This window comes from Anthonomus grandis, chromosome 12, assembly GCF_022605725.1.
Source record: "Anthonomus grandis grandis chromosome 12, icAntGran1.3, whole genome shotgun sequence".
NCBI lineage: Eukaryota > Metazoa > Arthropoda > Insecta > Coleoptera > Curculionidae > Anthonomus > Anthonomus grandis.
In genome coordinates this window covers 16031254-16043970 of record NC_065557.1, presented here as the reverse complement: position 1 = coordinate 16043970, position 12717 = coordinate 16031254, and the positions used below count along the sequence as shown (strand labels likewise).

At 27.5% G+C, this 12717-nt stretch overlaps 1 protein-coding gene across 1 annotated transcript in view; it reads left to right on the top strand.

The window, feature by feature from the left end:
* The first annotated feature begins 10519 nt into the window (after positions 1-10519).
* LOC126742764 (C3 and PZP-like alpha-2-macroglobulin domain-containing protein 8) overlaps positions 10520-12717 on the top strand; it is a 334454-nt gene continuing 332256 nt past the window's right edge. The window contains exon 1 of the mRNA XM_050449553.1: positions 10520-10639. The gene's annotated coding sequence lies outside the window, so the exon portion shown is untranslated. The remainder of the gene's footprint in view (positions 10640-12717) is intronic.

The window sequence follows — 12717 nt, the reverse complement described above, 5'->3', positions numbered from 1 at the left end:
TTACAGATGAATAGAAATTGAAAGATATTTTACAAAAGTCAGCTGTGAATAATGTAAATAGCAAAGGTCCAAAATTCATTCCTGTGGTACCTTACTAACTACGTTAAGAAGTTTGTAGAACAACGGATATCTTCGATATCTATGTTAAATTGACATAATTACTGTCAAAACATTAATTAAATAAAGCTACTTGAAGTTAAGTTTTGTTAAATACATTTATTTCCAGGTTCCTCTTTAATTTTAGGCTTATAGTGATGGTAATTGGCCATGCATAGAATTTGAAAATAAAGTTTTTGATTCCCTTAATGCTTGTTTCAAGCACCAACTATAGAACTAAATTGGTGTTAAATTTTTAGAAGTATTATTTTTTCTTCATTATAGAGCATGCTTAAAGTACTTTAACGTAATTAGAATTTTTTATATTAAATTTAAGTCAATACCAAGTTTTGTACCGAAACCTTAATTTATAAAACATTCAGACCGTAATTTCAAAATAGGACTGAAATATTCAAAAAAAGATAAAAAATATCAATAACCATTTTTATATAGCCATTTCAGTATGAGATATCTTAAACAACGGTAATAAAATGATGCTGCGTTATTTACATTGGGTAATTTATACCAGAAAAAATATATGTTATACCAGTTATTCAGAGCTTCCAATATATCGAGACCGTACTTTAAAAATATGAATTAGATGTTTGAATAAAGTAAAAAATATTAATACCCGCTTTTATATCGCCATTAAGACAATTTTGAAAAAATAAATAATCATACCCATTTAAGTTATGCATAAATTTTTTAAAACAACGCCATTTTCTTTGAGTTTTTATAATAAAAATATCAAAATTCATCAATAAATAAACTTATCAATTTTATGTTATCAATTTTATTTTACCATTATATCTATTCTAATTGTTCTTAACCTAATATTTTCTCTAGATTATTTTAAATTGCTTACTGTTATTTTATTCTGATTGGAGATATTATATCTTACTTTTTTGGTAAATAATTGAATTTTGTTTTATTTTAGTGAAAAGTCTATAGGTACATTTCGTACCTAAAACACAAAACAAACAAAAAGTTCTTCAACCATAAAATAATATTATTATATATTATTCATTTTATATCGTTTTACATACATCATTAAATGATCAAACATTTTGTATTATGGAAATATATAGTTTTTCTTCATTTCTACAATAGCCTTTTATACAAAAGCAGGCTCTTATAAGATAGTAGGGACAAAAGCTTCTATTGCATTTTTCTAAACACGAATTGTTGTATGAGCACCCTTCGTTCATTCCATGGCAATTGTCTTTGGTGCAATTGTATATCGTTTGAGCTTTAGTAAGATCTAAAAAAAGTCAGACAAGGAAAATAAGCAAAACGCAGTTAAACTAAAATTATATCTGTATTATAAAATCTGAATAATTGAACTTGAACTTGAATTGATAATTGAACTGGTTTATATTAATTTAAAGTACCATTAATATAAAATATAAGTTTAAAAAGAGTTCAAATCAGTAAATATATCGTTCTTGTATTACGTATTATTAAATAAATTTCTTTCTCTTCTTGAACCAAATGACAAATGTTTTTTACTAAAAATTATATTTAAGAATAACATTATACGCACTATAACATAGTATTATCAATAAAAATAAATCCTAACTTAATAACATAAATTATTAAAATATTATTAAAATGATTTACCTAAAGAAATAAAGCACATACACAGCAAAAAAATTATTAAACGACGCATTATATTTTCAAAACTGAACCGTGTTACCTAAACTGTGTTACTTTCTTATAGTTTAAAGAGTATCATTTAAATTGCACAATAGCCATTTAATTTTTATCATTATGTTTACGATTTATACTAATGGGTAAAACTAAAATATATTTATTTTACCTTTTAATTATTTATAGTGCTTTTGACATACTAAGTGCTATCTTGCGGTTAAAAACTAGAAATAGATTAATCAAAAAAAGTGGACAACGTCTATATAATAATAATATTAATAATAATATATAAATTAAAACGACATCTAGTTGCAAAGATACTGCAAGGATACATCAAGAGCTCGCAGAAAAACTATACCTCTTATCAGCAGCCAAGGTACCATATTATAACTATAAGCTGGAACCAGTTCTTGAAAATGACCAACACAAATTGTATTGGGATCGCACTGTACACAGACCAACGGGTAAGTAACAATAGGCCTAACCTAATACTAATCGATAAAATTTCTAGAACGACAACCCTTATTGATGTAGCTATTCCTAATAATAACAACCTAAGAGCGAAACATAATAAAAATATTGTTAAGTACAGGGATCTAGAACACCAGATACAAAGACAATGGGAAATGAGAAAAATGCGGACAGTTCCAATTATTGTGTCAACAACAGGAGTAATACCAAAGAGCCTGATCGAAAACCTAAAACTGCTCAACCTTAAGAAAAGCATCTATAAGCTGATGCAGAAGTCGACGCTATTATCCACATCTTGAACCGTAGGGAAGCTCATTGGAAATGCAGATAGCATCAATTAGCATAAAAAGCATTTCATTTACTTTTACTCTAAGTTTAATATTTGTTAATAAAGATAAAAAACAGAGTCGGATAACATGGAAAGGATTCCATCAGAGCTTCATCCTTCTGATATCTGGGATAAGCGAACGACTCCCCCTTCCCCGCATTTTAAGAACTCCTTATGTTAATGACTTTGTGCTCAAATTTTTTTTTGTTTCGGTTTCTTGAAATCTGCATTCAGTATTTAATTAATTTAATTTGATTAAAAATACAACTATATAGTACGATAAAAATCTAAATTTTAACAAGATGAAAGATCAAGTGATTAGAAAACAAGATGTCTTGGCTTTATGAAATTATAAATTTAACTCCAGATTTAGATTCACTAAAGTTATGTAGTAAATATAACTGGTACTTTTATGTGCCTAATAGGATATCGTATCCTAACTGATTGTCAAAAGCTGAAATTAAACCTTATAATAATTTAATTAGCTTTACTTCTCTGAGGCTTTTTAGGATTCTTTAAATATTTACCAATCCTACTTGATGGATAGCCTTGACAAGCATTAATTAGTTGAGGATCTTTATTCCAACTTTTTAAGCTTTTTGACATAATCATAATTTAAAAATTATAAGCTTATTTTAAGCATAACTCTTCTGAATTTGGATACTTTATTAAAATAATATGATAGTTTATTAGTTTCAAAAATATGGATTATTAATTATTTGACCCAATAAACAAATTTTCAAATAATTTTGTTTGGAGTTTTGAATTACGCCATACATCTGACTTCTGGCAGCCCAATTATTAAGCAATAATTTAGCTTATTAATCGTAATATTATATGAGAGAGATATAATATTATATGAGGTTACATATGTAGATCATAAAGAGATTCGATAATAATAATTAGAAAGCTTATTGGAATCACGACTTAAACAAAAAGTTATATGGTTGACTATGGTAAAATTTCATTAGTCTGCCAGAAGATAATTTGTATTAATAAAAAATAATAAATAAATAGAAAACATTTTGCTTAGAAAGATCTAAAAACCGCTCACCACTATTGCTCTGAAAAATGTTTATGAAATGCTGTTTATAATTTACATGTAAACTTCATTTTAATATAGGATTTCTATAGTAAACGTTGAACGATAGCTTTAATATTATAACGTGAAATATTATTGGCCAAAGCAATAAGTAAACTAAAAAATTATTAATCACTATAAAGTTATATTCAAAAAATTTTAGTAAGCAAATGACATAACATAAAGTGCGTCGTAACCGGTATACTAATAAGCATTTATAACAACCATAAATACATTTTTAATTTAGATAAATTTAAATATATCTAAAAGTTGAATAAAAAATAAATAAAGAAATATTAAAAAATGTTAATATACAGTGCTTTCATTTCAAAATGATCCACCCTTAATAACTTTCTTAAAAAAAAAAAAAAAAAAAAAACATACAAATTAGATTCAAACAGGATTCATTACTTCTAGACATTTTCGCTAACTATTTGCTTACAAATTTACCGATTTCATTTTTTTGTACCGTTGAATAGAGAATTTTACACTCCTTCCTATGATGTATCACAAGATGGGGGTATCCATTTGACATACGTGAGGTTAGCTGGAGGTGAGGAGGTGATTGACAGAACTTCAGTAAATGCATAATTAAACGTCCCCCTGTATATCTAATTTGACGTGTTTTTTTTTTTTTTTTTTTTTTTTTTTTTTAAGAAAGTTATTAAGGGTGGATCGTTTTGAAATGAAAGCACTGTATATTATATATATATTTTTTTAGTTTAAATGCATTACAAGCATGCCTTATTAAAAACTGTCCTTTTAAAATTAAAAAGGTTTAATAACTTCCTTCTTACTTACATAAATTAATCTCTAATAACTGCCCTTATAATGTAAAATATAAAGTTAAGGAAAAAAGTTTCTTAAACACCATGAACATGTTGTTTCAACATGATCAGCAGTTTTCATAACGATGGATTGGAAAAGAAGGTGCTCTCTAAACTTTTCTTTAATCGTATCTGAAAAGATGAAACACCTGTTTTGTAATGAGAATATCTGTTAGCAACGATAATGGCGAGTGGTACCCATGTAAAAGCTATTCCCGGAACATTCCAAAGAATTAGTGCAATAGTGCAATATTTGTATTGAAGCGAATAATCAAAGTTTTGAACATTTATTGTAAGTCAAAATTCAAATAATTAATGCGTAAAATAATAAGTTTCAAATAGTTCCCTTGTACTATTTCCCAAATGCCTTATTTGCCGATACATGTATACTAAACAAAAATGGTTCTTTTGATTACTCCTACCACCCATTAAAGATTGTCGAGAATCTGTATATTTTTATTGACTTTTAATACTTCCTCCATAGTAAATACCACACCCTTTGAATATCAAGCATATATAGTGATCTATAATAAAACCTAGCTGTTACCACACCGATGTACTTTTCCACTTCTCTATTAGAGTCGTTACATTCCACGCTCGGACTCTGATCGTTAACAACACCTTTATAGCCAGGATTACAGCTCAGTGCCCTAAGGAATGACATAAATGAGCTTCCAGCGAAAACTTATTATTTTTTATTTGGGGGGATTAGTACGTCTACTTCTCTGCGGTTTCATTTAAGGGTCTGTAACAGCTGTACGTTTGCTTTCTAATTTCTTCCCCTAATATATTACTGGGTAGGCGTTTTATAGGATTAAATTGTTCTAGTGGACAGAGAGATAATATACGAGATATATCTGTGACCCTTTAATAATTTTACGCACTCAAACGTGGAAAATAAGTAGGGCAATCTCTTTATTTGCGTTACGTTATTGTCTAATCTTAGGTATTATATGCCATACCATAAAATATGGCATAGGAATTATGCGGCTTTATTTAAGAAAAACTTTGAAATTAGAATCTCAAAATTTAACTCGAATGGCTATTGGCATAAAACCAAAAATTTAGAATAATAGTCCATAACTGAATATCCAAGAAGTATAAATTTTAAGGTTTAATAATTCAATAATTATTAAAAACTTATTTAAAATCCAAAAATAAAAAAACGTAGATTTTAAATCCAAAACCTTAAAAACTTATTGGGATATTTTCATGAAGCAAAAAGCATTATATTGCGAAACATATTTTCTAAAAATATTAAGGTTGGATCAACGTCTGATCTTTAAAGTATTCACCTACTTTAACGCACAATATTTTAAAAGTTACGTTAGCTATGAACACTCGTCTCTGGTACAAATGAATACTATATGTAGGTCGTTTATTATTCCTATTTAACCCACTTAAGTTAAAGATATTCCAAGTCAAGAAAATATTGGTTCCTAACTTGGAATTTTTTTCCTATAAAAGTTACATGTGTTCCTTTATTATTTTGTATTACTGGTAAAGTGAGAATATTTGGCTACAGTTTTAGTTCTATTAAAGAACGAGTTGAGCTTTACAGCTTTATATTTTTCTCTTTCCTTTAATGTGTTAAAATATGAAAAGAAACGGTTAATAAAAAAAGTTTTAGGCAATTGTATTTGCAGATCAAAGTCATTAAGTTTGCTCTTTTTAACATTTTGAAAAAACTTAAAAGAGAACGAAAAATTTCTGTTGATTCATTATTCATAAACTTTGTATACAGAGAACAATTTTGTGTTCAAATTTTAGATAAAATGTTTTGAGCTTTTAAGACAATCATTAACCTTGTTTCTGTTTTAAATGGATGACATATTAGATTTTTATATCCATACCGACCTTTTTTTTTTTTGGATTTTCGATTTTTATTAGAAATGTGGATACGTCGCATAAAAAAAATAAAAATTAATAACTAAATGTCGTAATTACCGTGTATAAAAATTTTGTTCTAAAATATTACTAAAGAAATGCAAGTTATTACTTGCAGACCATTGACTAAGTATATTCAGAATAATAAAACGTATTTCTTGAATAGTTAGTATAACCTATGATCGATATTGCATGTTTTACAAGTTACTGAGGCTTAATATTAAAGTCTATGAAAATAGTAATATCATATATTTTTGGAAAGAAACATATTTTTACAATAAATATTCAAAGTGGACGCCTTAACTTCAATATAGGCATCTAACAATGACAGATGAACTCTTTTGAAAGTTCTCAGCGTATTTCGTATAGTCAGGCATGACTCGACAATTCTTAAGTCCTCCACGCTTTGAACAGGAGTCTTGAATATTAATAATTTCATAAAAAGAACATAAGAGGATGTCCTCCTAAAAAGAATATAAGAGAATTAATTGCGGGCGACCTATGCAGCCATGGCTGTAGTCCTTTTTCTCTAATTCATCGCTTTGGATAATTATCATCTAAGAATTCCCACGCCATGACACTAAAGTGTGGTGAAGCACTATTATACAGGAACCACAAGCGACGTCATTCTCTAAGAGAATTTTCCATTATTAATTCATGTAGTTCAGATTCGAAAAATCCTTGGTACTTAGCTGCTGGAAGAAAATCAGGTACTTACTAATAATTAAAACCTAATTAATTATCGAAAAGTCGTATTGAGTATTATTTTCAATTACTGCCTTTTTAAGCTTAGTTGGTTTATTTAAGCTGTTTATTTAGGCTTTTTCAGCTGGTGCGCAATTTTTCGTGTACTTATTATGAGGTCCTCCTTGATTGCATTAAATACACCTTCTTTATTTTGGACAGTTTTTACAGTTTTTATAAGGCTCCAAATACTTCTAAATTACCAAAATTTAGAAGTATTTCGAGCCTTATAATGAGCAGAAAGGAAAACAAATATTTGACAGCTCTCGAATTATTTAAGAAAATAAATTTCATTGGTTTAACGAACGTCATAAGTATCTAAATAAATACAATGCTTTAATATTAAAAATATTATAATCAAAACAAATCGATGCCACGTTATTTTTTCAAAAAAAAAGCTACATAACTTTATTCATATTTACGCTCGTGAAAGGTTTAAAAGTAACTGTATTTCATGCGGTATTAATCACGGGGCATAAGTAATTAAAAATTCTTTTACAATTCTTTAGAATAATATAATCATTTTTTTTAGTGTTGATTTGCTCTAGCTTGAAAACAAAGCCGTGGCGGATTTATGTTCATATGAATATTCCGTCTACAAATTGATTAAAAATTCGATGGTGAAAGTTTATCTACATTCTTTATTAACACCCTATATATTTGTGCTATGTTTGGATTTCTTCGGGAGTTATATCTCAGGCTCGATACAGATGACATTGTAGCTCCGGCATTCTGTGATATGTCGAAAGCATGCAATATCCAACCATGTTACGTAAGCTGGAAATTTATGGCTTCCGAGGAGTCGCCCTTAAGCGGTTTTGCTCTTACCTATCAGATCGTAAGCAGAGGGTTTTGTTTAACAATTTTTGTTCCTCTTAATTGCCTATTTTTTTTTGGTATCCCACAGGGGTGAGTCATGGATCCTCTGCTATTCTGAATGTACATTAACGATTTGCCTCGATTGATCATTAGTGGACACGTCACGGCTTTTGCAGATGATACAAAAATACTTTGGCATGACAGAGATCCTCAAAGGTTGAAGTGTGCAATTGTTCGCCATATGCAGTGTCTGGAGGAATGGTGTTATTTCAATAGTCTCGTGCTCAATATTTCCAAATTTTCAAATTGCTCTCATTCCCTTAGCTCTGCTCGAACCTCATTATAACCCGCTGTTTTCGTAATGTAGGAGATGGGAGCAATTTATAACGGAAAAAAACTATTTAATAATCTCCCCTTTCATTAAAAAAACAACAATATGCGAGAAAATTTCGAAAAACATTAAAGAAAGTATTATTAACAGAATCATATTATTCCTTGTAGGATTATTTTAACGACTCTCTCAATTAGTTGTTTCTTTTTTGTAGTTTTGTTCGAATATTTTTTATGTTGATTAAATCTTTATATGCTTTACATTGGTTTAAATGAAGTTTAAGCTCTATTATTTTATGTGCAACTTAGAACTTTTTATGTGTAACTTAGAAATCAAAATAGATTAGATACTTGGAAATAAAAATTGGGAGATAAGGCTTTGTATACAACACTATTTTTTTAGATACAAATAAAGCTACTTTTTGACTTTGACTGCATCCTAAACATTTTAAAACAATGATCATGATATAAATTAGCAATTTTGCATAAATAATAGAATTATGTGAAATTTTATTTAAGTTTATAAACTTCATTTTATACTAAAACAATATTATTTAATAAATTTAAAATAATATTAAATAATCTAAAAAAAATTAACAGAAGATAAGTTTTTCAGTTTTTAAAGTAAAAAAAAGAATTGGAATAATTGTAATAAAAATTGTAGCCTTATGTGGCATTGTTAAGTCCTTTGATTAAGTTTTTCATGCTATTGATCACATTGTCTTAGTTATTTTTCACATCAAAAAATGTGTAAATTAATATACATGGTTTAAATTTCATATTTTTTTTTAGTTTTAGTTTTTTATTGTGCTTTTTAAGATTGGTAATAAACTCATAGTTTTTGTATTTTTTTAATATATTGAGTCTGTGAGATCGTTAAAAAGTCAAAAAATTAATTCTTTGGGTATAAAATTGTTTCATGATGTTCATTAAAAACAACAATAATTGTTTTTAAAAACTTAAACTAACAATATTCTCAAAGAACTGAAAATCTAATAATTCTTAAACACAGTAATTTACTTAAGGTGTAATGAATTTTTTTATCTATCCAGGAGATAAGATTTTCTTTATCGACTTCTGAGAAACTTTTTTACAGAAATTATAAAAAAGTTCCAACAATGTATCATTTTAGTAAAACTTTTTTATACTTAAATAAATAGTAGATAAAATTGCAAACTAAGTAGCCTTTACAATTGCTAAGAATTTTTCGTATTGGAAAGCCTAAAAAAATTATATTTCAATATATACAATATGAAAAAATAAAATTTCAGTATTTTAAAAGTAGTGTCTGGACTTTAACATTTAACTAATTGATAACACACTATTAATACGCCAAATTATTTAACAATATTATAGTATATTCTTTATAAATCTTAATGATCCAAACCTAAATATCAAAAAGCGTTTTACATCCATTTAGATTATGCATTTAAACTGAACCTCCAATATATTCCTCGGCAGGCTTTATTAGTAGCTTAACTAGCCCAGAAAAAAGTAGGTGATCTTTCTCGATAATTTAATGTTGCTATTGATTCAATTCTTCTTTTTCTACCACCCATTTAATTTCTGTATATAATTTAGCACATGAACATTGGATTGGGTGTATCAGAGCAGGTTAAATCAAATTATTTTTTACTAAATTTATAACAGCTCTCTTTGATACGCTAGTCTAAAGAGTTTTGTTTCTTCAATTATTAGTATGCGGAATCTCATTTAAGATCGAAAAAATGACATTCTATTTCATTCTTTCGAAGAATAAGGTTGACTACACGGATGCATATTAAAGATCAATAAAAAGGTCATAAATATTTTGATTTATGTTAAAAAGAAAACCAGCTTATAGATATTTTAAAAAAATTTAATAATTAAAACTTACCAATTAAAATATACTAACAAAACTACATTAAAACAAATTCAAGGCACATATTTATCAAAATTTGAAATAAAGAGAATATATACAATAACGTATACAAATACTACATTTTTTTATGTATATATTTTAAATATGAAATATCCTATATTTGGTCTGTCAATAAGTTGTTTAAATAAAGACCTATCTTCCTCTATGTTACAGTCGTCCTTGACTGGCCTTCTTTTATCCACCCTTTTGTCAGCACAAACGGAGACACTGATGTATATCAGAAGATATTAGGTTCAGATGGAAAATGATAACACAGTGACACGAAAATTCTCTGCGCTAGCGCGTTTTAACCCGACGAAACGACGTGGTCCAGAATGGCCCTGGCAGGAAAATCTTCTCTCCATCGTCAGTTTCTCGCGGTTATTCTTTCGGCGTGGGACTAGAGACTCTGGATCGACTAGAGCTTTTGTAATTTCCGAAAGTCTATAGACCGACCGTCAACGATTTTATTGGTGCTGAAGAGTAGAACTGTTTTACAGGATTCGGTAAGTTTTTATTGTTGTTTTAGCAATTTTTAATAATTTGGATTTTATGTTTTATCCATTTTGTATTTAGGGTTTTTTAAAAAATAAAGTTTATTTAAATTGTATTTTTTTATTTACAATATATCTGCCAGTATATGAAAAATATAAGTCAGTATGAAAAACTTTACTTTATTCATATTAATAAATATTTGCTTAAATTAAAATCTAAAAAAAGTGGGAGTGTCTTTAAGTTTTTAAGCCACCAAATATTTAAGATAAATGATAAACACATTTAAACTAAAAGTTTTCTTAGAGCGGCTATGTAAACCAATAAGAAAATTTGTTTTTCTTGTAAGAAAATAAAAAATTTGTTTCACCAAGATATCACTAACTATAATGAGTTCGTATTTTTGTATGTGAATTAATTATATTATTTAAGTTACTAGAAATAAGTTATTTACTTATTTAATTGTGTGACTTTGGTATAGATTTATAATTTAGAAATAATTTTTTCATAAAATGTAATATAAAGCTTACTTGATTCTTTGCAATTTATCACGCAAGAATAAGATGAAATTAATTAGTCTCGTTTGAAACATAATTTTTATATTTTATACTTTCCTTCTTTAAAATAATATTTTTGTAAGGTTATAAAAGCAGAAAAAACACAGGATTTTATTTATTTCGAACAAAAAATCTTTGGCCATTCTAAGCAAAAGTCAGTTATCATTTATTATCACTAATTATCATTTAATTAATATTTTGATTAAAAAAAAGGCTTGATATTTAGGAAACCTTATAATACTTCAATAAATATAGATGCATTATAAACTTAATTTTTAAACGTTTCATGACAAAAGCGCTTTGAGAAATTGTAGTTCATAATAATTAATCTGTTTAATTTTCCTCTAGGTAAACCAATCAGTTAAGCTGTATTTAGACCATGGCTATTATAAGTAAATTTTAAGAATTTCATATAATTTTTTACAGCGAACCCGTTTTAAAAATTTAAACCACACAACAAATAATATTTTCTAAAATATGCTTAAAGCTATTTTTTATCTAATAACACTTCTTCTAAAATTTGCAAACACTCTCCTATTAAGTGGAAAATTAAGCCTCAAACTAGACATATATTTCTAGGCAAATTTGTTACAGTATTAACAGCATTGATTGTATTAATACAATATTAATTGCATGATTTGTTAAGAAAAAAAAATTAACAAGCGTCTGATGAATCAAAGGAAATATTTTAGTAAAAAAAATGCTGAAATAATTGGAGAATATTGAAAGAAAGAAAGAATGAAAATGTGCTATATTACGTAAGATAAAACAAAATCTTGTGTACAAGCATCTTAAAAACTAAAAAATTCCAAATTCACTTTAAATTTCAAATTTCAAACAAACATAACATCTAAAACATTTTACCATAAAATTTACACACATTACCAAAATTAATTATAACAAAACAGACTAAAAAAATTAAAAAAAAAGCATCTTTTTGATAAATTTGATTAAAAAATAAGTAAAGCTGTCAATAAAACAGAATTTAGAGGAAGTAAATTAAAATATTTAATAGGAAACAAAACTAAAACACTAAAATCATGTCAGAGCACAGGTCAAAAGGTATCATTAAAAAAATCGTCAAGGCTATAATATGCCCTGGATACTAAAGGGGTTTTAATTTCTTAACTTATAACATTTGTCTGATACATAGAGGAATATGGTTGTAAATTTTTTTGCTAAGATATATAAGTGAGTTCTTGGTGAGGGAGGATGTAGGGATTAGTAAGGAAAAATCGTTAACCTGGCGAGTCATATGACTAGTGTTAGAGGGAGGTTTAGGACATTTATGAATAAGAGTAGCTGTTTCTAAGATAAAAAGACAAAAAAGAGTTAGGATTTTTTGAGATATAAAGAGAGGTTTACAAGAATCTCTTAACCTAGCGGAACATAGGTATCTAACTGCCTTTTTTTAAACCACAAAAATTATGTTTAATAATCCCTTGTTGCCTAAACCCCAAAAAGGCAATCGATAACGAAGATGGGACTTAATAAGAGAAAAGTACACTGAACGTGCAACTACCCCTCCCAGCTCA